General features: G+C 44.5%; 1 protein-coding gene across 2 annotated transcripts in view; it reads left to right on the top strand.

The window, feature by feature from the left end:
* The window catches only part of LOC110531033 (leucine zipper putative tumor suppressor 2 homolog), a 97,376-nt gene that overhangs the window by 44,866 nt on the left and 28,737 nt on the right, over positions 1-23,773 (top strand). Inside the window, exon 2 of one of the 2 annotated variants that reach the window (XM_021614317.3) lies at positions 409-535. The gene's annotated coding sequence lies outside the window, so the exon portion shown is untranslated. Of the gene's footprint in view, positions 1-408; positions 536-16,148; positions 16,429-23,773 lie in introns of those variants that run through there. The other variant, XM_021614340.3, reaches the window with a different exon arrangement.

Raw genomic sequence — 23,773 nt, 5'->3', positions numbered from 1 at the left:
TTGTGTGCGCGTGTGTATCGGTGTGTGTGTGCGCGTGTGTATCGGTGTGTGTGTGTGTGTGTGTGTGTGTGTGTGTGTGTGTGTGTGTGTGTGTGTGTGTGTGTGTACTTTTTTTGTTGGGGTATTGTACTGGGAATATCAAGGTGGCAGTTTTCCTGAGTAACCAGAAGGGGGCAGTGGACTCTTCTTCTCTCATTTCACAGAAGACAACATTTTGGGTAGTGCATTTAACTGAATGACCAGTGTATTGTACTAAAAACTGTTACCTTTAAGATATACTATAGAGTTACAGTTTCACATGAAGAAAAGTCATAGAAATGGCTACTAACATGTATTTGCTGTTTTGTTTCTGTATCTGTATTAAGTATTAAGTTCCTCTCTGTCTCTCTTTGCTCTCTGTGTTTCCAGGCTCCAGGTCAGTGGGTGTAGTGGAGTAGAGGCATCCCAGGGAGGAGTGAGATTCTGGGGATGAGAGGTACCTCCTCCCTCCCTGTCTCCCGCAGAGAATCAGGAGAACACTGGGACTCACTAACAGGTATGACCAGGGCTTAAAATTCTATTCTCTTTCAATATCCCTATGGATCTAGCGAGCATGAGTATATGGTGTTGGTCTACCATCTTCTCACACAAATGAAAACACCATGTGTTATATTATCAGCTATGTACATGTTTTAGCAATGTAGGCCTACCTTTTGCTTCCCTTGCGCAAATAGCCTACAGCTGTGTTTGTCCGGAGATCACTGGCTTGGGAAACTCTGAGGGCCCAGAATATTTTTTTAATGTTGCAAGTTTGCTAGACCAACTTCAGGACCAACTAGGTTGATAGTTCATACGATGTTTCAAGTTCCTTGCAGACAGACCATGGGTAGCCAATGTGATTGATAGGATATGTATTTTTATCAGAATATTTTCTACCTTCAGGGTGCAATGTTTTTATTGGTTGGCTTCATGTAGGCTATTTTTACATAGTTGGCAATGGCAATAGAAGTTACTTTTAGATTTGTATCATTTTCATTTAGATTTAGATAGACAGTGATTTTGAGATATGAAGACATTATAAATGAAAATGAAACTGTTCCATGAAAATGTGCATATGAAAACCATAACAGGCACGCAGATTGGTAAGATAAATTGGCACTTGACATGAAAAGGTCGCCGACCCCTGGTGTAGCCAGTTACTGGCAAGAGAGGATGGTCAGGTCGGGCACAGGTTTTTTCTTCTGGTTATGTTGACCTCCGTCTTGAGTCATTTGTGCGTCTTAATTATTTAATCACAGTGCCCTTAAAGCATCAGACAAGCTCAGTACATGTAGTTGATTTTATTAAAACGCATAGGGTGTGTCTATAGATGAAGAAATACACCCTGAAACATTTTTGACCAATCGAAACAGACAACTTTCTGTCGACCAAGATGTTTTGGGTTCGGGGACAGCCCTAAAATAGTTGTAGTAAGAATAGTAGGGAAAGATAGATAAAAAGGTAAATATGGGTGGTATGTACGATGTTGTTTGCGCTCCAGTGGTTGCTATTTTGTCATGGCAACAGGCCACAAATCTTACTGCTGTGATTGCACATTGTGGTATTTCGCCTAACAAATGGGAGTTTATCATTGATGAAATATTACCCAATTGTAATACTTGAGTAAAATATAGATACCTTAATAGAAAATGATTCAAGTAAAAGTGAAAGTCACCCAGTAAAATAGTACTTGAGTAAAGGTCTAAAAGTATTTGGTTTTAAATATACTTAAGTATCAAAAGTAAAAGTATAAATAATTTCAAACCAGATGGCACCATTTTTTTTTTTTTTTTTTTTAATTTACAGATAGGTAGGGGTGCACTCCAACACTTACACATCATTTACAAACTAAGCATTTGTGTTTAGTGAGTCAACCAGATCAGAGGCAGTAAGGATGACCAAGGATGTTCTCTTGATAAGTGTGTGAATTGGACCATTTCCTTTCCTGCTAAGCAAAATGGGTATCAAGGAAAATGTAGGGAGTAAAAAGTACAATATTTTCTTTAGGAATGTAGTGAAGTAAAAGTAAAAGTTGTCAAAAAATATAAATAGTGAAGTAAAGTACAGATACCCAAAAAATGAGTTAAGTAGTATTTTAAAGTATTTTTACTTAATTAAGTACTTAACACCACTGGAGTTTATCGATGTTTGATTTATTTTCAAAATTCTGTGTAATCTGAGAGGAAATGTTTCTCTAATATGGTCATACATTGGAGGTTAGGAAGTGCAGCTCAGTTTCCACCTCATTATGTGTGAAGTATACACATAGCCTGTCTTCTCTTGAGAGCCAGGTCTGCCCACGGCAGCCTCTCTCAATAGCAAGGCTATGCTCACTGAGTCTGTACATAGTCAAGGATTTTCTTAATTTTAGGTCAGTCACAGTGGTCAGGTATTCTGCCACTGTGTACTCTCTGTTAGGGCCAAATAGCATACCAGTTTGCTCAGTTTTGTAGTTGTTTCTTTCCATTGTGCCTTTTTGTTTTCTCATGAGGCTCTGTGCGGTCTGTTTGTATTTTTGAACATAACCCAAGTCCGACAAAATCTGCGCAGAAGATCTCTCTCTCGCTCTCCATCTCTCTCTCTCTCTCTCTGTCTCTGGGAGGCCCGGGACATTGATGAATGTTCTGAGTGTGTGTGTCGGCCGCTGGGCTGAAACTGACAGCGGAAGGACCCAGGGATGAAGGATAAGGGTTTACATTCATGTCACGACTTCCACCGAAGTTGTTCCCTCTCCTTGTTCGTGCGACGTTCGGCGGTCGACGTCACCGGCTTTCTAGCCGCCACCCGTCCATGTCTCATTGTTCCTTTTGTTTTGTCTGTTTACACACCTGGTTCCCATCTCATAATTATGTTCCTTATTTAACCCTCTGGTTTCCCTTTCTGTTTTGTGCGTGATTGTCTTTCGTGTATTCCGGTGTGTTGTATTTTGAGTCCTGTTTTGTCCTTGTTTGGAACGGGATTTTGTTACGTTTTGGATTGAGTAAGTCAGTGATTGTTACTTGTATCTGTGTCCTGCACCTGACTCCTTCGCTATCTTTTAGATCGACTCTGACAATTCAAGTTAGTGCACATCGATGAATGTGTACTCAGCATTTTAAAAAGAGAACACAAAACCTGTGTCTTATTGCCAGCTCCCATGTTGCACTTTCTGCTTGTTGCACTTTCAACTCTGCTGCTCCAAATTGTATGGTGATAGTGGTGTGTGGTCTACACAGCTGCTGTCCTTTCCTCTTCCCTCTGTCTACATTACCAGGTTTAGCCTCTCTCTCCCCTCCGTACCTCCCTTCCATCGCATCTCCCCAGCCCAGCTGATCCCTTCCCCCACTTAGCCCAGGCATTGTAGAGCTGGTCATATCTCTCTCTCTCTCTCTCTCTCTCTCTCTCTCTCTCTCTCTCTCTCTCTCTCTCTCTCTCTCTCTCTCTCTCTCTCTCTCTCTCTCTCTCTCTCTCTCTCTCTCTCTCTCTCTCTCTCTCTCTCTCTCTCTCTCTCTCTCTCTCTCTCTCTCTCTCTCTCTCTCTCTCTCTCTCTCTCTCTCTCTCTCTCTCTCTCTCTCTCTCTCTCTCTCTCTCTCTTCTCTCTCTCTCTCTCTCTCTCTCTCTCTCTCATATATATACAGTGGGGAGAACAAGTATTTGATAACCTGCCAAATCGGAAGTGTTTCCTACTTAAAAAGCATGTAGAGGTCTGTCATTTTTATCATAGGTATCTAAAACAAAAATCCAGAAAATCACATTGTATGAATTTTAAGTAATTAATGTGCATTTTATTGCATGACATAAGTATTTGATACATCAGAAAAGCAGAACTTAATATTTGGTACAGAAACCTTTGTTTGCAATTACAGAGATCATACGTTTCCTGTAGTTCTTGACCAGGTTTGCACACACTGCAACAGGGATTTTGGCCCACTCCTCCATACAAACCTTCTCCAGATCCTTCAGGTTTTGGGGCTGTCGCTGGGCAATACGGACTTTCAGCTCCCTCGCAAGATTTTGTATTGCGTTCAGGTCTGGAGACTGGCTAGGCCACTCCAGGACCTTGAGATGCTTCTTACGGAGCCACTCCTTAGTTGCGCTGGCTGTGTTTTTCGGGTCGTTGTCATGCTGGAAGACCCAGCCATGACCCATCTTCAATGCTCTTACTGAGGGAGGTTGTTAGCCAAGATCTCGCGATACATGGCCCCATCCATCCTCCCCTCAATACGGTGCAGTTGTCCTGTCCCCTTTGCAGAAAAGCATCCCCAAAGAATGATGTTTCCACCTCCATGCTTCACGGTTGAGATGGTGTTCTTGGGGTTGTACTCATCCTTCTTCTTCCTCCAAACACGGTAAGTGGAGTTTAGACCAAAAAGCTCTATTTTTGTCTCATCAGACCACATGCCCTTCTCCTATTTCTCCTCTGGATCATCCAGATGGTCATTGGCAAACTTCAGACGGGCCTGGACATGCGCTGGCTTGAGCAGGGGGACCTTGCGTGCGCTGCAGGATTTTAATCCATGACGGCGTAGTGGGTTACTAATGGTTTTCTTTGAGACTGTGGTCCCAGCTCTGTTCAGGTCATTGACCAGGTCGTGCCGGGTAGTTCTGGGCTGATCCCTCATCTTCCTTATGATCATTGATGCCCACGGGGTGAGATCTTGCATGGAGCCCCAGACCGAGGGTGATTGACCGTCATCTTGAACTTCTTCCATTTTCTAATAATTGCGCCAACAGTTGTTGCCTTCCCACCAAGCTGCCTGGCTATTTTCCTGTAGCCCATCCCAGCCTTGTGCAGGTCTCCAATTTTATCCCTGATGTCCTTACACAGCTCCCTGGTCTTGGCCATTGTGGAGAGGTTGGAGTCTGTTTGATTGAGATTGTGGCTGTCTTTTATACAGGTAACAAGTTCAAACAGATGCAGTTAATACAGGTAATGAGTGGAGAACAGGAGGGCTTCTTAAAGAAAAACTAACAGGTCTGTGAGAGCCGGAATTCTTACTGGTTGGTAGGTGATCAAATACTTATGTCATGCAATAACATAAGTATGGGGGCAAGAAAGTATTTAGTCAGCCACCAATTGTGCAAGTTCTCCCACTTAAAAAGATGAGAGAGGCCTGTAATTTTCATCATAGGTACACTTCAACTATGACAGACAAAATGAAAAAAAAAAATCCAGAAAATCACATTGTAGGATTTTTAATGAATTTGTTTGCAAATTATGGTGGAAAATAAGTATTTGGTCAATAACAAAAGTTTCTCAATACTTTGTTACATACCCTTTGTTGGCAATGACAGAGGTCAAACATTTTCATAAATGGTTTTCATAAATTCATTAAATAAATTCACTGTCACGTTCTGACCTTTTATTTCCTTGGTTTTGTATTTATTTAGTATGGTCAGGGCGTGAGTTGGGTGGGCAGTCTATGTTTGATTTTCTATGATTTGGGATTTCTATGTTTCGGCCTAGTATGGTTCTCAATCAGAGGCAGGTGTCATTGGTTGTCTCTGATTGAGAATCATACTTAGGTAGCCTGGGTTTCACTGTTTGTTTGTTGGGTGATTGTCTATGTCAGTGGCTTGTGTCAGCACAGGTCTAATTTGTAGCTTCACGGTCGTTATTTGTTTATTGTTTTGTATGCAGTGTTCAGTGCTTTCTTTATTAAATATTCACTATGAACACATACCACGCCGCATTTTGGTCCTCTGATCCTTCTAGCCTGATCCTTCTAGACCGTGGCATTCATCTCTACATGACTTTATATATCTCTCTATATATCTCTCTCTATATATCTCCCTATATCGCTCTATATATCTATATATCTCTTTATATATCTCTCTCAATGTATATCTCTCTCTCTCTATATATATATATATATAGAGAGAGAGAGAAATATATTTCTCTCTACATCCATCTCGCTCTAAATCTATCTATATATATCTCTCTATCTTTATATATATCTCTCTATATTCCTCTCTCTCTCTATATATATATATATAGCTCTCTATCTACAGTGCCTTGCGAAAGTATTCGGCCCCCTTGAACTTTGCGACCTTTTGCCACATTTCAGGCTTCAAACATAAAGATATAAAACTGTATTTCTTTGTGAAGAATCAACAACAAGTGGGACACAATCATGAAGTGGAACGACATTTATTGGATATTTCAAACTTTTTTAACAAATCAAAAACTGAAAAATTGAGCATGCAAAATTATTCAGCCCCCTTAAGTTAATACTTTGTAGCGCCACCTTTTGCTGCGATGGGGTATGTCTCTATTAGTTTTGCACATCGAGAGACTGACATTTTTTCCCATTCCTCCTTGCAAAACAGCTCGAGCTCAGTGAGGTTGGATGGAGAGCATTTGTGAACAGCAATTTTCAGTTCTTTCCACAGATTCTCGATTGGATTCAGGTCTGGACTTTGACTTGGCCATTCTAACACCTGGATATGTTTATTTTTGAACCATTCCATTGTAGATTTTGCTTTCTGTTTTGGATCATTGTCTTGTTGGAAGACAAATCTCCTTCCCAGTCTCAGGTCTTTTGCAGACTCCATCAGGTTTTCTTCCAGAATGGTCCTGTATTTGGCTCCATCCATCTTCCCATCAATTTTAACCATCTTCCCTGTCCCTGCTGAAGAAAAGCAGGCCCAAACCATGATGCTGCCACCACCATGTTTGACAGTGGGGATGGTGTGTTGCTTTTACGCCAAACATAACGTTTTGCATTGTTGCCAAAAAGTTCAATTTTGGTTTCATCTGACCAGAGCACCTTCTTCCCCCAGTTTGGTGTGTCTCCCAGGTGGCTTGTGGCAAACTTTAAACAACACTTTTTATGGATATCTTTAAGAAATGGCTTTCTTCTTGCCACTCTTCCATAAAGGCCAGATTTGTGCAATATACGACTGATTGTTGTCCTATGGACAGAGTCTCCCACCTCAGCTGTAGATCTCTGCAGTTCATCCAGAGTGATCATGGGCCTCTTGGCTGCATCTCTGACCAGTCTTCTTCTTGTATGAGCTGAAAGTTTAGAGGGACGGCCAGGTCTTGGTAGATTTGCAGTGGTCTGATACTCCTTCCATTTCAATATTATCGCTTGCACAGTGCTCCTTGGGATGTTTAAAGCTTGGGAAATCTTTTTGTATCCAAATCCGGCTTTAAACTTCTTCACAACAGTATCTCGGACCTGCCTGGTGTGTTCCTTGTTCTTCATGATGCTCTCTGCGCTTTTAACGGACCTCTGAGACTATCACAGTGCAGGTGCATTTATACGGAGACTTGATTACACACAGGTGGATTGTATTTATCATCATTAGTCATTTAGGTCAACATTGGATCATTCAGAGATCCTCACTGAACTTCTGGAGAGAGTTTGCTGCACTGAAAGTAAAGGGGCTGAATAATTTTGCACGTCCAATTTTTCAGTTTTTGATTTGTTAAAAAAGTTTGAAATATCCAATAAATGTCGTTCCACTTCATGATTGTGTCCCACTTGTTGTTGATTCTTCACAAAAAAATACAGTTTTATATCTTTATGTTTGAAGCCTGAAATGTGGCAAAAGGTCGCAAAGTTCAAGGGGGCCGAATACTTTCGCAAGGCAATGTATATATATCTCGCTATATATAAATATCTCTATATCTCTGTCTATCTCTAGCTCTCTCTATATATCCATCGCACTATATCTCCATCTCTCTATATCTTTCGCTATTTCTCTCTCTATATATCTCTACCCATCCCTCCTTTCTGTCTATCTTGTCTCTCTTCTCTTTCACCATCTATTTCCTCATCTCTCTGATCCATCTTTTTCTCTCTTTCTCTTGTGGAAAAAGACAAAAGAAGAAGAGAGATACACAGAGAGGGAAAAGGAGAATGAGTGATGGAGAGGGGAGTGCCCTGCTGGGACTTAATGGAGTTCATTGGTAGAGTAAGAACACCATTCACCAAAAGAGATTTACTGGACAGATTGATTTGTGTGCATGTGTGTGTGCGTGTATGGACACGTGTTAGGTCTTAGCTCTGTCTCTTACATCCAGTTATAATGTAGAGTTGTGTGTCTGAGTGATTTGCAACCTGCTTCCTTCTATTGTTCTGGCCAACACTGGGCCTCTTTTTCCCTCTTTTCTCTTTCTCTCCCTCTCTCTTTCACACCTTTTTCTCTCCCTCTCTCTTTCTCTCTCTCACCCTCTTTCTCTCTCTCACCCTCTTTCTCTCTCTTACCCTCTTTCTCTCTCTCACCCTCTTTCTCACCCTCTTTCTCTCTCACACCCTCTTTCTCTCTCCAGCTCTCTCTTTCTCACTTTCTACATCTCTCTCTCTTTCTCTCTCCATGTCTCTCTTTCCCTCTCCATGTCTCACCCTCTCTCTCACACCTCTTTCTCTCCATCTCTCTTTCTTTCTTGCTACATCTCTCTCTTTCTCTCTTGCTACATCTCTCTCCTTCCCTCTTGCTACATCTCTCTCCTTCTCTCTTGCTACATCTCTCTCCTTCTCTCTTGCTACATCTCTCTCCTCTCTTGCTACATCTCTCTCCTTCTCTCTTGCTACATCTCTCTCTTTCTCTCTCACACTTTTTTCTCTCCATCTCTCTCTCTTGCTACATCTCTCTCTTTCTCTTGCTACATCTCTCTTTCTCTCTTGCTACATATCTTTCTCTCTTGCTACATCTCTTTCTCTCTTGCTACATCTCTCTCTTTCTCTTGCTACATCTCTCCCCTTCTCTCTTACTACATCTCTCTCTTTCTCTCTCACACCTTTTTCTCTCCATCTCTCTTGCTACATTACATCTCTCTTTCTCTCTTGCTACATCTCTCTTTCTCTCTTGCTACATCTCTCTCTTTCTCTCTTGCTACATCTCTCTCTCTTGCTACATCTCTCTCTTGCTACATCTCTCTCTCTTTCTCTCTTGCTACATCTCTCTTTCTCTCTTGCTACATCTCTCTTTCTCTCTTGCTACATCTCTCTCTCTTTCTCTCTTGCTACATCTCTCTTTCTCTCTTGCTACATCTATGTTTCTCTCTTGCTACATCTCTCTCTTTCTCTCTTGCTACATATCTCTCTTGCTACATATCTCTCTTGCTACATCTCTCTCTCTTTCTCTCTTGCTACATCTCTCTCTCTTTCTCTCTTGCTACATCTCTCTCTTGCTACATCTCTCTCTTTCTCTCTTGCTACATCTCTCTCTCTTTCTCTCTTGCTACATCTCTCTCTTGCTACATCTCTCTCTTTCTCTCTTGCTACATCTCTCTCTTTCTCACCCCTTCACCTCCATCCTCTCATCCCTCTTTGCTCCCCTCTCTTCTCTCTTCCTTTCTTTTCTTATTGATGTGATTATTACCTGCTAAGATGGAAACTCCCTGTGACACATATACACACACATATACACATACACGCCAGATACATTGACCACAACTTTCCATCTTGTGTCCTATTTTTAGCGCTGAGGGGTTGCTTATGCTAGCAGTAGGAATGTGCCAAGTCACAGCGTTGAGGTTAGTTCAGCACTCACACCCACCTCACTCCCTCCCTGTTACCAATACCTCATCCGCTTCCTGTTACCAATACCTTTACCAGGTAGAAAGGGAAAGGAACGGTTGCTGGCCGGAAGGAGAAGGTCAGAGCAGGAGAGAGAAAATGGGATGAAGAGACAAAGGGATACAACAAGATAAGTAATGGTGGGATGGAGGAACTTCATTAGACAGGCACATTCTAGTCAGTATACGTCTCTCTCCCACTCTTTTCCTCTCTGTGTCCATCACTCTCTCTACAGCGTTCACTCAATTCTCGTATTTCTTTTCCATGGCAGCTCACAAAGCAATAACACTAGACTGGTTTGGTTCATAGAGGCCAGTGCTGAACACACAGACGCACACTATACTAAAATGTCCACTCATGTAGTCAGTGTGCTCTAATTCTGTGCAGATGGACAATTATACACAGCTGTGTGTGTGTGTGTGTGTGTGTGTGTGTGTGTGTGTGTGTGTGTGTGTGTGTGTGTGTGTGTGTGTGTGTGTGATGTAACTCTGCTCCCCTCACTCAGAGTTAATCAAGGTCACATCTCTCTATCTCTCTCTCCTCCTTTTCCCTCCGTCTCTCTCCTCCTTTTCCCTCCGTCTCTCTCCTCCTTTTCCCTCCCTCTCTCTCCTCCTTTTCCCTCCCTCCCTCTCCTCCTTTTCTCTCCCCCTCTCCCTGTCCTTTTCCCTCCCTCCCTCTCCTCCTTTTCTCTCCCCCTCTCCCTGTCCTTTTCCCTCCCTTTCTCTCTCCTCCTTTTCCCTCTCTTTCTCTCTGTCCTTTTCCCTCTCTCTCTCTGTCCTTTTCCCTCCCTCTCTCCTCCTTTCCCCTCCCTCTCTCTCCTCCTTTTCCCTCCCTCTCTCTCTGTCCTTTCCCCTCCTCTCTCTCCTCCTTTTCCCTCCCTCTCTCTCCTCCTTTTCCCTCCTCTCTCTCTGTCCTTTCCCCTCCTTTCTCTCCTCCTTTTCCCTCCCTCTCTCTCTGTCCTTTCCCCTCCTCTCTCTCCTCCTTTTCCCTCCCTTTCTCTCTGTCCTTTCCCCTCCTCTCTCTCCTCCTTTTCCCTCCCTCTCTCTCTGTCCTTTTCCCCTCCCTCTCTCTCCTCATTTTCCCTCCCTCTCTCTCCTCCTTTTCTCTCCCTCTCTCTGTCCTTTCCCCTCCTCTCTCTCCTCCTTTCCCCTCCCTCTCTCTCCTCCTTTCCCCTCCCTTTCTCTCTGTCCTTTTCCCTCCCTCTCTCTCCTCCTTTTCCGTCCCTCTCTCTCTGTCCTTTCCCCTCCTCTCTCTCCTCCTTTTCCCTCCCTCTCTCTCCTCCTTTTCCCTATCTCTCTCTGTCCTTTCCCCTCCTCTCTCTCCTCCTTTTCCCTCCCTTTCTCTCTGTCCTTTCCCCTCCTCTCTCTCCTCATTTTCCCTCCCTCTCTCTCTGTCCTTTTCCCTCCCTCTCTCTCCTCCTTTCCCTCCCTCTCTCTCTGTCCTTTTCCCTCCCTTTCTCTCTGTCCTTTCCCCTCCTCTCTCTCCTCCCTTTCCCTCCCTCTCTCTCTGTCCTTTTCCCTCCCTCTCTCTCCTCCTTTTCCCTCCCTCTCTCTCCTCCCTTTCCCTCCTGCTCTCTACCCCTTTTCCCTCCCTCTCTCTCTGTCCTTTCCCCTCCTCTCTCTCCACCTTTTCCCTCCCTCTATCTCTGTCCTTTCCCCTCCCTCTCTCTCCTCCTTTTCCCTCCCTCTCTCTCCTCCTTTTCCCTCCCTCTCTCTCTGTCCTTTCCCCTCCCTCTCTCTGTCCTTTTCCCTCCCTCTCTCTCTGTCCTTTTCCCTCCCTCTCTCTCCTCCTTTTCCCTCCTTCTCTCTCTGTCCTTTTCCCTCGCTCTCTCTCTCTGTCCTTTTCCCTCCCTCTCTCTCCTCCTTTTGCCTCTCTCTCTGTCCTTTTCCCTCCCTTTCTCTGTCCTTTTCCCTCCCTCTCTCTCCTCCTTTTCCCTCTCTCTCTCTCTGTCATTTTCCCTCCCTCTCTCCCCTCCTTTTCCCTCTCTCTCTCTGTCCTTTTCCCTCTGTCTCTCTGTCCTTTTCCCTCCCTCTCTCTCTGTCCTTTTCCCTCCCTCTCTCTCCTCCTTTTCCCTCTCTCTCTCTCTGTCCTTTTCCCTCCCTCTCTCTCTGTCCTTTTCCCTCCCTCTCTTTCCTCCTTTTCCCTCTCTCTCTCTGTCCTTTTCCCTCCCTCTCTCTCCTCCCTTTCCCTCCCTCTCTCTCCTCCTTTTCCCTCCCTCTCTCTCTGTCATTTTCCCTCCCTCTCTCTCTGTCCTTTTCCCTCCCTCTCTCTCCTCCTTTTCCCTCCCTCTCTCTCTGTCCTTTTCCCTCCCTCTCTCTCTGTCCTTTTCCCTCCCTCTCTCTCTCCTCCTTTTCCCTCCCTCTCTCTGTCCTTTTCTCTCCCTCTCTCTCTGTCCTTTTCCCCCTCTCTCTCTGTCCTTTTCCCTCCCTCTTTCTCTGTCCTTTTCCCTCCCTCTCTCTCCTCCTTTTCCCTCTCTCTCTCTCTCTGTCCTTTTCACTCCCTCTCTCGCTGTCCTTTTCCCTCCCTCTCTCTCCTCCTTTTCCCTCTCTCTCTGTCCTTTTCCCTCCCTCTCTCTCCTCCTTTTCCCTCCCTATCTCTCCTCCTTTTCCCTCCCTCTCTCTCTGTCCTTTTCCCTCCCTCTCTCTCTGTCCTTTTCCCTCCCTCTCTCTCTGTCCTTTTCCCTCCCTCTCTCTCTGTCCTTTTCCCTCCCTCTCTCTCTGTCCTTTTCCCTCCCTCTCTCTCTGTCCTTTTCCGTCCCTCTCTCTCTCTATCATTTTCCCTCCCTCTCTCTCCTCCTTTTCCCTCCCTTTCTCTCTGTCCTTTCCCCTCCTCTCTCTCCTCCTTTTCCCTCCCTCTCTCTCTGTCCTTTTCCCTCCCTCTCTCTCCTCATTTTCCCTCCCTCTCTCTCCTCCTTTTCTCTCCCTCTCTCTCTGTCCTTTTCCCTCCCTCTCTCTCCTTCTTTTACCTCCCTCTCTCCTCCTTTTACCTCTCTTTCAGTCTGTCCTTTTCCCTCTCTTTCTCTCTGTCCTTTTCCCTCTCTCTCTCTGTCCTTTTCCCTCCCTCTCTCCTCCTTTTCCATCCCTCTCTCTCCTCATTTTCCCTCCCTCTCTCTGTGTCCTTTCCCCTCCTCTCTCTCCTCCTTTCCCCTCCCTCTCTCTCCTCCTTTCCCCTCCCTCTCTCTCTCTCCTCCTTTTCCCTCCCTCTCTCTCTGTCCTTTCCCCTCCTCTCTCTCCTCCTTTTCCCTCCCTCTCTCTCTGTCCTTTTCCCTCCCTCTCTCTCCTCCTTTTCCCTCCCTCTCTCTCCTCCCTTTCCCTCCCTCTCTCTCCTCCTTTTCCCTCCCTCTCTCTCTGTCCTTTCCCCTCCTCTCTCTCCACCTTTTCCCTCCCTCTATCTCTGTCCTTTTCCCTCCCTCTCTCTCCTCCTTTTCCCGCCCTCTCTCTCCTTTTCCCTCCCTCTCTCTCCTCCTTTTCCCTCCCTCTCTCTCCTCCTTTCCCTCCCTCTCTCTCCTCCTTTTCCCTCCCTCTCTCTGTCCTTTTCCCTCCCTCTCTCTCTGTCCTTTTCCCTCCCTCTCTCTGTCCTTTTCCCTCCCTCTCTCTCTGTCCTTTTCCCTCCCTCTCTCTCTCTGTCCTTTTCCCTCCCTCTCTCTCTGTCCTTTTCCCTCCCTCTCTATCTCTCTCTCTGTCCTTTTCCCTCCCTCTCTCTCTGTCCTTTTCCCTCCCTCTCTATCTCTCTCTCTGTCCTTTTCCCTCCCTCTCTTTCCTCCTTTTCTTTCTCTCTTTTTCTCCATTGTTCCCCTGTTGCCACTGTAATTCCTAAATTTAGAGCCTGTTTGATAATGAAAACAGTCTGTGTTATTATTTACTATGCAGGGCAGCTGCTGGAGAGGTAGTCCCATAGGTAGTCCCACACACATACACACATCTCACAAACACATGCACATGCTGCACATGCACACAGAGAGAGAGGATCAAATGGAAAATGACATGAGAAGGGAGAAGTGATTTTGATATCTGAATGAAGGTTTATGATTTATTTCAGTAGGCCGATGGTACATTCATGAATATTAACATCAATTCAATCTAGTCCCCCAGATCTGCAGGACCATCATATGAGGATGAGTGGATAGAGAGTTTACTGTGATAATCCAGTTACCAACACAGCCTTTGACTGGGACAGGGTTTCTCATCAGTGACTGAAGGGGTTATTAAAGCTGGTTAAACGGATAGGGTAGGGTAGTTCACCCCCAAAATAAAGGTTTGAGACAGTCAGAGGTAGAACAAGAGACATAGAAAGAGAGAGAAAAAAATGAACAACAATGACAAATGGTTTGATGAAGAATGCAAAAACCTAAGAAAGAAATTGAGAAACCTGTCCAACCAAAAACATAGAGACCCAGAAACCCTGAGTCTATTCACTATGGTGAATCACTAAAACAATACACTACGGAAAAAGAAGGAACATCACATCAGAAATCAGCTCAATGTCATTAAAGAATCCATAGAATATATCTACTTCTGGAAAAATTGGAAAACACTAAACAAGCAACAAAATTAAGAGTTACCTATCCGAAACAGAGATGTGTGGATAAACCACTTCTCCAATCTTTGTGGCTCTATAACAAAGAACAAACAGCAAAAACATGATCAAATACAAATCTTATAATCAACTATTAAAGACTACCAGAACACACTGGATTCTCCAATTACCTTGAATGAACTACATGACAAAATAAAAACCCTCCAACTTAAAAAGGTCTTTGGTGTTGATGGACAACAAATTCCAAATGGCTATACTAAAACTCTTTAACATCATCCTCAGCTCTGGCATCTTCCCCAATATTTAGAACCAAGGACTGATAACCCCAATCCACCAAAAACGTGACAAATTTGACCCCAATAACTACCGTAGAATATGCGCCAACAGCCACCTTGGGAAAGTCCTCTGCATTATCATTAACAGCAGACTCGTGCATTTCCTCAGGAAAAACAATGTACTGAGCAAATGTTGAATTGTCTTTTTAACAAATTACCGTACAACATACCACGTATTCACCCTGCACACCCTAATTGACAAACAAACCAAAACAAAGGTAAAGCTTTTGACTCCATTTGACATGAGTGTCTGCTATACAAATTTATGGAAATTGCCAAAAAACACACTTCTTTCCACATGGCCGTTTGGTAAATCTCAGTAAGACAAAAATAATGGTGTTCTGAAAAGTTCCAGTCGCCAGGACCACAAATACAAATTTCATCTAGACATCTTTGACCAAGAGCACACAAAAAAAGTATACATACCTCGGCCTAAACATCAACACCACAGTAACTTCCTCAAAGCTGTGAACGATCTTAGCGACAAGGGCCTTCTTTGCCATCAAAAGGAACACAAAATGTGACATACGAATTAGGATCTGGCTAAAAATACTTGAATCAGTTATAGAACCCATTGCCCTTTATAGTTGTGAGGTTTGGGGTCCGCTCACCAACCAAGAATCCAAAAAATGGGACAATCACCAAATTGAGACTCTGCATGCAGAATTCTGCTAAAATACCCTCCGGGTACAACGTAAAACATCAAATAATGCAGAGCAGAATTAGGCCGATACCCACTAATTATCAAAATCCTGAAAATAGCAGTTAAATTCTACAACCACCTAAAAGGAAGCAATTTCAAAACCTTCCATAACAAAGCCATCGCCTATAGAGAGATGAACCTGGGGAAGATTCCTCTAAGCAAGCTGGTCATGGGGCTCTGTTCACAAACACAAACAGACCCCCAGGACAGCAACACAATTAGACCCAATCAAATCATGAGAAAACAAAAATGTATTTACTTGACACATTGGGAAAAAAATTACATAAAACAGAGCAGACTAGAATGTAATTTGGCCCTAAACAGAGAGCACACAGTGGCAGAATAGCTGACTACTGTGACTGACCCACAATTAAGGAACACTTTGACTCAGTGAGCATAGCCTTGCTATTGAGAAAGGTTGCCGTAGGCAGACCTGGCTCTCAAGAGAAGACAGGCTATGTGCTCACTACCCACAATATGAGGTGGAAACTGAGCTGCACTTCCTAACCTCCTGCCAAATGTGTGACCGTGTTAGAGACACAAAGAATTCGAAAACAAATTCAACTTGATAAACTCCCATATATATTGGGTGAAATACCACATTGTGCAATCACAGCAGCAAGATTTGTGACCTGTTGCCACAAGAAAAGGGCAACCAGTGAAGAACAACCACCATTTATTTATTTTCGCTTTTGTACTTTACCTATTTGCACATCGTTACAACACTGTATAAATACATAACATGACATTTGAAATGTCTTTATTCTTTTGGAATTTTTGTGAGTTTGTTTACTGTACATTGTTTTATTGTTTAAATCACTTTAGTTTATTATCTATTTCACTTGCTTTGGCAACGTAAACATATGTTTCCCATGCCAATAAAGCATGGGAAACATTACATTGAAAATGTAATTGAGAGAAAGAAGAGCGAAGAAAGAAACAGAGGAAAGCTGAGTGTGAGAGAGAGAGGCAGGGGGCCAACAAACAAAGTGAGAGAGCAGAGAGAGGAGGGGAGTGGAGGAGGGGAATGGAGGAGGGGAATGGAGGAGGGGTGGAGGGGAAGGAGGCGGTGCTAAGAAAGACAGCAGGGAAGGAAGGAGAGCAAAGCAGAGGAAAAGAGAAGACTGAAGAGGAGAAGGAAAGCGGGCTTCCCTTCAAGACTCCTCACAGTGGTCTGTGAAAGAAAGGAAAGTTAGAGGAGAGGAGAACAAGGGAGGAGAAAGAGAGAGGAGCAGAGGAGGATTTGAATCAGCGAACTGGGACTGTAGTGATTTTCTTAAGGAGAGACGGAGACAAGCGGAGGCAGCGATGCAGCGATTTCACGGGGGTGAGTGTGTGTGTTTGTGTGTGTGTGCAAGCCAAAGCATGGCACATGATCAAAGTTACTCTGAAGTGTGTGTGTGTGTGTGTGTGTGTGTGTGTGTGTGTGTGTGTGTGTGTGTGTGTGTGTGTGTGTGTGTGTGTGTGTGTGTGTGTATTTCATTTTGTGCGTGCTTAGAAAATCTTTGATATTTTCTCTGTTTAGAGAATCTAAGTTCCTCATGGAAACTTTAGGCACTCAAGGTGGTGTGGAAAAGCTGCTGTTGAAGTTCTATCAATGGAAGGTGTGTGTGTGTGTGTGTGTGTGTGTGTGTGTGTGTGTGTGTGTGTGTGTGTGTGTGTGTGTGTGTGTGTGTGTGTGTAACCTGCTCAAACAGAAACACAGGAAACTACTGTGGAAATGGCACAGTAAGCCAGGCTGTTTCAGCCAAATGCAGCAATTGCAGCCTGGCTGGCAGTACGGGCTGAGTCTAGATCACTTGATACTGGAGTTTGTATGGGGACAGATCCACAATTACTACAACTCTGAACAGACCTCCAGTCAGTTGTTGGGTGTTATTCTGGGGTCCAGTTCTATAGTAACTCTGATGTGTGTGTGGGTGGGTCTTAAGTGAAGGGCTAAACTGGGGGGTTTGGGGTAAAGTTTAGGTGGGGCGAAGGGGGATTTTGGGGAGATGGGGCTCAGGATTTTGGGGTAACGGTTTAGAGTAGGGGGAGGTGAGGTGTGTTTTTGGGAGAGAAGACAGATTTCGGGAGACTGGGGATTATATTGGATTATTGATATTCAGCAATCTGTTTATTGGCTGTAGATTATTCCTCTGTGGTCTGTGTTACTGAGGTTTTAACTGGATAACATCTATTACCCCTCTGTCTGACAGCTGGCTGGGAAAAATTCAGTCTGTCCACACACACACACTGTGTCTGGGTGAGAGACTAGATCACAGAACTAGTCGTTGTTGTTTAGTCTTCTCTATAATTAGCAGTTTCTTCATCATAGGAACATTGTCATTTCTCCTTTGTGTTGTTATGAATGATGTGTCACTGTGTCATTGTCAGCACATTTGGCAGAGTTTTCACTGCAGCTATCTTGTGTAGCCTGGTTAAACCAATGTAAATACTGAGCTCACCATTGATTCATTTCAACAACAGAGAATCTGTTTCAGATTCTAGGCTATATAAGTACAGCTCAACCTCATATTCTAGCTTTTTGTTTGGCCACATAGAGGTTGATGATCTGAGACATTCTACACAATTATAGAGTGGGTGAATGTAATATACTGTAATTGTATAGACCGGTTCAACTGTGATTAGGGTGATGGCATATTTCTGTGAGACAAGATGTCAGGATGGAAAGAAACAAGGGATTAAAGAGAGACAGGCAGAGATAAGGTGAGAGTGTCAGAGAGAGGAAGGAGATAGAGCATGGCCTTGCTATTGAGAAAGGTCGCCGTAGGCAGACCTGGCTCTCAAGAGAAGACAGGCTATGTGCACACTGGCCACAAAATGAGGTGGAAACTGAACTTCCTCAGCTCCTACCAAATGTACTGTGTGACTGACCATATTAGAGACACAAAAAATTAGAAAACAAATCCAATTTTGATTAACTCCCATATCTACTGGGTGAAATACCACAGTGTGCCATCACAGCAGCAAGATGTGTGACTTGTTGCCACAAGAAAAGGGCAACCAGAACAAACACCATTGTAAATACAACCCATATTTATTTATTTTCCCTTTTGTACTTTAACTATTTGTACATCATTACAACACTGTATAAATACATATGACATTTGAAATGTCTTTATTCTTTTGGAACTTGTGTGAGTGTAATATTTACTGTTATTGTTTATTTCAATTTTGTTCATTATCCATTTCACTTGCTTTGGCAATGTAAACATGTTTCCCATGCCAATAAAGCCCCTTAAATTGAAAGGAAATGATAGACAAAGCGAGAGACCGGGTTAGGGAGACAGGACAGAGAAAGAGATGGACAGGATGGTTACCTCATAGACTTCGGATCAAAACAGATGAGGTAAATGTGTGTCACATGTTGCAGGTCTCAAAACCCTTTCCATATTGACCCAATGTTGACTCATGCGCTCAGTGTGTGTGTGTGTGTGTGTGTGTGTGTGTGAGAGAGAGAGAGAGAGGCTTGTTGGATGACAGGGTCGGTTAAAGTTCGTTCACACGTCATCACACGTGTTTGACTCTAACCACGGGGAGATGTGAGATCAGCTCCATTTAGTTTTTTCTCCCCTCCCGAAACCTCCAAATCCCTCATGACCTATTCCCCATTGTCCCTCCTCCTCTCCCTTCTGACTCTCTCATTTTCTCTGTTCTTTTCCATTTGTTCTGTTGACCCCTGTGCCAGGCCTTCACAGTGCATTTAGAAAGGTTTGAATACGCATTCCACATGTTGTGATACAGCCTGAATTCAACATGGATTGAAACTATTTGATTTCACAACCATCTACACGCTGTGTTTTCCATACCACTCTATCCACCCTCATCCCTCCTACCCCCAATCCTTCCACCCTGCCCTCCATCCACCCTACCCACCATCCTCTACCAGCCACCTCTCAGGCAATTAGAGTTAAAGTGACAGTACTGTCTGTCTTTTCGTGTGTGTATTTAATCACTTTCCCCCTACTCTCAGACTCTGATGGGATAGCCTGAATTATACACTACCTGGCACAGTTTGACTGAGGCAGCACAGCTTGTAAACGCTGGTATGGAATACATTTTCCTGTTTGTGGGTGTGCAAATGTGCGTGTGTGTCTGATCTTACCAACTATGCATTCTGCTTGAAGTCAGCAGCGAGGAAACTGCTAATGATTAATTGAATGATTGTTTTACTGTCTCGGTGTTGCGTTCCCTCTTCAGAGGCGTGCGTAACAACCTGCTACAACTCACTCTCCGTGAAGTGAAAGGTATGGACTGTAGGTGCGAGTAAGGATGACAAAAGGCAGAGAATTGTAACGTTTTCAAGGAATTTATTCCATCACGCCTTAAATTTGGGGAAAAGGGGCAGGACGGAACCAAAGTAAATCTCAAAGCCCCCTCTCCTACCTTACCTGCCTAACCACTACTTACCTAATTTAGCACCACTCGGTGCCCTAACCAAAATACAGGTGGTGGTCCGCCCAGGTCTTACCTAGTGTGCCTAGACAGGGAATATACTACAGGTATATGTATGCCCGCGGGCCTCTTGCCTAAGCACTCCCTAGGTGCCTTCCCCTTACCCCCTGGGAAAAAATGAAACAGAATATTATAAACAATTTCACAAACACACTGAGAAACACAGGACATCAAATAGGCTCTGACTGAGCAACAAACTCACACAGAACATACCAAAGCTGCTCCAATCTACAACAAACATAGTACATACGAACTGCCTGAGAAACAACCAACATATGCTATAACCCCCGGCCATCAGCCTCCTCTCCCGGCCATCAGCCTCCTCTCCCGGCCATCAGCCTCCTCTCCCGGCCATCAGCCTCCTCTCCCAGCAAATGAACTTCCTTCTGAACAGAACACTGGCTTTTATATAGCTTCAGAAGGAATGGGTAATTGGAGACAGCTGCGTCCTGACGAGGGGGCGGGGTCAGCTCTCCAATTAGCCAATTAGCTGCTTGGGGGGGATTTCAGGAAGCCATCCTGAAACACACACCTAACAAACCACAACACAGAAACTGGGGAACGTAACACTCTGTAACATAACTTAAGTCCTTTATTGAAAACCTTGACTTTTTGAATCTCTGTCATAGTGTGGCCTAGTTTCTCCTGCTGAAGCCTAGATATGGTAGTTATCCTCTTCCCAGATGCAGGGCTCTGTTACTGGGCTTCCCTATTATTTTTCTCCCCCCTCCTCTTGTTCATGAAAGAGTGAGATTGGATTTAGAGTGAGATAACAAACAAAAAAAACACCATTGTCTTTGTCATCTTTAACTCTTAAACAATAGCTGTCCACTTACTATAGAAACAACTCCTCAGGAAGGAAGGAGAGTTTTGGAGGGAAGTTTTGTTTATCCCCTCACTTTTTGTTCCTTTTGTCTCTCGTTCTTTGAGCTCCTCGTCAATCGCTGTCAGACTAATCAGGGTTGGCTGTAAAAGTGAACAAACCAAACAATAGGGGATCACCTCAACTAGTATACAACAGTGTGAACAACTTTTCCCATTGGCTTACAGCAACAGAACAACACAGTCAATGTAGCTGAGGCTTTTGTTCCAGACCAGTACCAACACACTGGATTCAACTAATCCAGATGTTGATGAGGAGGTACCAACACACTGGATTCAACTAATCCAGATGTTGATGAGGAGGTACCAACACACTGGATTCAACTAATCCAGATGTTGATGAGGCGGTACCAACACACTGGATTCAACTAATCCAGATGTTGATGAGGAGGTACCAACACACTGGATTCAACTAATCCAGATGTTGATGAGGAGGTACCAACACACTGGATTCAACTAATCCAGATGTTGATGATGAGTTGAATCAGATGTTCTGGACTGTGATATCATTAGTTAGCTGGACCTGTCATATCTATCTCATTCTCTCCGTTGTACAGGGGGGCAACGAGGAGTGATAGGCATCTAGGGGCAGTGTCAAGGGGTTGATTAGGGAGTGGCGTCTGATGGACAGTAGCAGGCTGGCAGAGTCTCTCCACACACACACACACACACATACACACACACACACACACCACTAACAGTATTCATATTATCCCTGATGTCCCTGATAAAAAACAATTAGTGGTTGGAAATTCACACTGGAATTCCCGAAATTTACGAAAAGACAACTGGCAAGAGGAAACTCAGCACTTTCCCCTCACAATGCCTTCCCTCCTCATTCCCAGACCAGACAGACAGACCAGACAGACAGAAATGATAGACAGACCAGATAGACAGACCAGACCAGACAGACCAGATCAGACAGAAATGATAGACAGACCAGATAGACAGACCAGACAGACCAGACAGGACAGACCAGGCAGACCAGACAGACAGGCCAGACCAGACAGAAATGATAGACAGACCAGATAGACAGACCAGACTAAATCAGATCAGACAAGACCAGACAGGCCAGCCAGACAGAAATGATAGACAGACCAGACAGACAAGACCAGACCAGAGACAGAAATGATAGACAGACCAGATCAGACAGACTAACAGACCAGATCAGACCAGACAGACCAGGCCAGAAATGATACAGACCAGACAGACAGACCAATCAGACAAGACCAAACCAGAGACAGAAATGATAGACAGACCAGACAGACCAGATCAGACGAACCAAACAGACCAGACAGACAGACCAGATCAGACAACCCAAACAGACCAGACAGACAAGACCAGACAGGCCAGACAGACCAGACAGGCCAGACCAGACACACCAGACAGAACACACCAGACACACCAGACAGACCAGACAGAAATGATAGACAGACCAGATAGACAGAACAGACCGGCAGAACAGACTAGACAGACCATACAGACAAGACCAGACCAGAGACAGAAATGATAGACAGACCAGACCAGACAGACCAGATCAGACAAACCAAACAAACCAGACTAGACAGACAGACAACCCAAACAGACCAGACAGACATACAGACAAAACCAGACCAGACAGACAGACCAGACAGACAAGACAAGACAGAAATGATAGACAGACCAGACAGACCAGACCAGACGGGCCAGACCAGACACACCAGACATAACAGACCAGACAGACCATACAGACAAGACCAGACAAGACCAGACCAGATAGACAGACCAGACAGAAATTATACAGACCAGACAAGACACACCAGACAGAACAGACCAGAGAAGACCAGACCAGATAGATAGACCAGACTAGACCAGACTAGACCAGACTAAATAAACAGAAATTATAGACCAGACCAGACAGACAGACCAGACTGACCAGACAGGCCAGACCAGACAGACTAGACCAGACAGACAGACCAGACAATACATGCCAGACAGACTAGACCAGATCAGACAGACCAGATCAGACAGAACAGACCAGATAGACAGACCAAATCAGACAGACCAAACAGACCAGATCAGACAAGACCAGACCAGACCAGACAGGCTAGACCAGACAAGACCAGACAGAAAGGATAGACAGACCAGACCAGACAGACAGGCAAGACAATACAGGCCAGACAGTCCAGACCAGATAGACAGACCAGACCAAACAGACCAGACAGACAGACCAGACAGACTGGACCAAACAGACCAGACCAAACAGACCAGACCAAACAGACAGATGGACCAAACAGACAAACCAGACAGACAGGCCAGACAGATGGACCACACAGACATACCAGACAGACAGGCCAGACAGACCAGACAGATCAAACAGACAGGCCAGACAGACCAGTCAGAGCAGACCAGCTGACTAAGTCATTGTATGCTGTAGTGTTAAGATTTCCCTTCACTGGTATGAAGGGGCCTTGCCCTAACCATGGAAAACAGCCCCAGACCATTATTCCTCCTCCACCAAATTTTACAGTTGGCACTATGCATTCTTCTGGCATCTGCCAAACCCAGATTTGTCTGTCGGGCTGCCAGATGGTGAAGCGTGATTCATCACTCTAGAGGACGGGTTTCCACTGCTCCAATGGTGGCGAGCTTTACACCACTCCAGCCGATGCTTGGCATTGCACATGGTGATCTTAGGCTTGTGAGTGGCTGCTCAGCCATGGAAAACCATTTAATGAAGCTCCCGACGAACAGTTCTTGTGCTGACGTTGCTTCCAGAAGCAGTTTGGAACTCGGTAGTGTTACAACGGAGGACAGACGATTGTTACGCGCTTCAGCAGTCGGCGGTCCCGTTCTGTGAGCTTGTGGCCTACCACTTCGCGGCTGAGCCGTTGTTGCTCCTAGACGTTTCCACTTCACAATAACAGCACTTACAGTCGACCGGGGCAGCTCTAGCAGAGCAGAAATTTGACAAACTGACTTGTTGGAAAGCTGGCCACTTTTAAAGTCACTGACCTGATTATTCAATCCCTGTAACGACTATGATGACCAGTCAAGGCCTGATTAATCAGTTCCTGTAACGGCTATGATGACCAGCCAAGAACTGATTCATCAATCCCTGTAACGACTATGATGACCAACCAAGGCCTGATTAATCAATCCCTGTAACGACTATGATGACCAGCCAAGACCTGATTAATCAATCCCTGTAATGACTATGATGACCAGCCAAGGCCTGATTAATCAATCCCTGTAACGACTATGATGACCAGTCAAGGCCTGTTTAAATCAATCCTTGTAACGACTATGATGACCAGCCAAGGCCTGATTAATCAATCCCTGTAACGACTATG

The sequence above is a fragment of the Oncorhynchus mykiss genome, chromosome 1 (genome assembly GCF_057628025.1).
Source record: "Oncorhynchus mykiss isolate SJ-2025 chromosome 1, ASM5762802v1, whole genome shotgun sequence".
Lineage (NCBI taxonomy): Eukaryota > Metazoa > Chordata > Actinopteri > Salmoniformes > Salmonidae > Oncorhynchus > Oncorhynchus mykiss.
The sequence above is the reverse complement of the archived record's forward strand: the minus strand, read 5'-3'. Positions and strand labels throughout refer to the sequence as shown.